General features: G+C 40.8%; 1 pseudogene; it reads left to right on the forward strand.

Moving 5' to 3' along the window:
• Window positions 1-323: 323 nt before the first annotated feature.
• Window positions 324-1,374, forward strand: LOC102240415 (annotated as a pseudogene).
• The last annotated feature ends 215 nt before the right edge of the window (window positions 1,375-1,589 follow it).

Raw genomic sequence — 1,589 nt, forward strand, 5'->3', positions numbered from 1 at the left:
TTATTTCTGGGCTCTATTCTGTTCCATTAGCAATGTGTCTGTTTTTATGCTAATATCATACTGCTTTGATTACAATAGTTTTGTAATATAGTTATGCCCACATAAATTTATGTATAAGAATATTTATTATATTATTTGTACAAAAAAACTTCCCCCAAAATAATTAAAATGTCCAGTATGGGATATTTTTAAAATGTGGGTAGATTTATAAAAATACTTTACAGCCATTAAATATCTTATTTTAAATTCTCAAATTAAAAGGCAGATATTGGCAGATGAATTAAAAATGATTCATGCCTAGAGCCCCGGAGTTCAGCCAGTTACGGTCCCAGGCCAGCAGTCGTCCGCTTCTTCTTTCCAACATGACAGATGCCGCTGTGTCCTTTGCCAAGGACTTCCTGGCAGGTGGAGTGGCCGCAGCCATCTCCAAGACAGCGGTAGCACCCATTGAGCGGGTCAAGCTGCTGCTGCAGGTGCAGCATGCCAGCAAGCAAATCACTGCAGATAAGCAATACAAGGGCATTATAGACTGTGGTTCGTATCCCCAAGGAGCAGGGAGTCCTGTCCTTCTGGCGTGGGAACCTGGCCAATGTCATCAGATACTTCCCTACCCAGGCTCTCAACTTTGCCTTCTAAGATAAATACAAGCAGATCTTCCTGGGTGGTGTGGAAAAAGCCCAGTTTTGGCGATACTTTGCAGGGAATCTGGCATCAGGTGGTGCTGCTGGGGCCACCTCCTTGTGTTTTGTGTATCCTCTTGATTTTGCCCGTACCCGTCTAGCAACTGATGTGGGCAAAGCCGGAGCTGAAAGGGAATTCAAAGGCCTCGGTGACTGCCTGGTTAAGATCTACAAATCTGATGGGCTTAGAGGCCTATACCAAGGCTTTAATGTGTCGGTACAGGGTATTATCATCTACCGAGCTGCCTACTTCGGTGTCTATGACACTGCAAAGGGCAGTCAGGGCGCAAAGGAACTGATATCATGTACACAGGCACACTTGACTGCTGGAGGAAGATTGCTCGTGATGAAGGAGGCAAAGCTTTTTTCAAGGGTGCATGGTCCAATGTTCTCAGAGGCATGGGTGGTGCTTTTGTGCTTGTCTTGTATGATGAAATCAAGAAGTTCACATAAATTATTTCCTAGTCTTCCCTCCCCCAGCCCCCGTGAACAGGCATGTTGTATTATGTAACATATCTTGAGCATTCTTGACAGACTTGGTTGTCTGTTTTATCAGTGGCAACTATTTACTGGTTGAAAATGGGAAGCAATAATATTCATCTGACTAGTTTTCTCTTAAAGCCATTTCCATGACGATGATGGGACTCAATTATATTTTTTATTTCAGTCACTCCTGATAAACAAAAAATTTGAAGAAGTAAAAAATATCTGAAGTATAAAAAAAATGATTCATAATTTAGGTACAAATTCAACATAGGTTGAAATTTAAAGGATGAAAAAGGTATTCCACCTAAGTACTAACCAAAGAAGCTAGGGTGGCTATATTATTACCAGATAAAGTATATTTTAAGTCAAGAAAAGGTTAAAAGAAACATAGATAAAAGTTTCAATCCATGAAGAAGATATAAC

This window comes from Myotis brandtii, unplaced genomic scaffold (genome assembly GCF_000412655.1).
Source record: "Myotis brandtii unplaced genomic scaffold, ASM41265v1 scaffold195, whole genome shotgun sequence".
Taxonomy (NCBI): domain Eukaryota; kingdom Metazoa; phylum Chordata; class Mammalia; order Chiroptera; family Vespertilionidae; genus Myotis; species Myotis brandtii.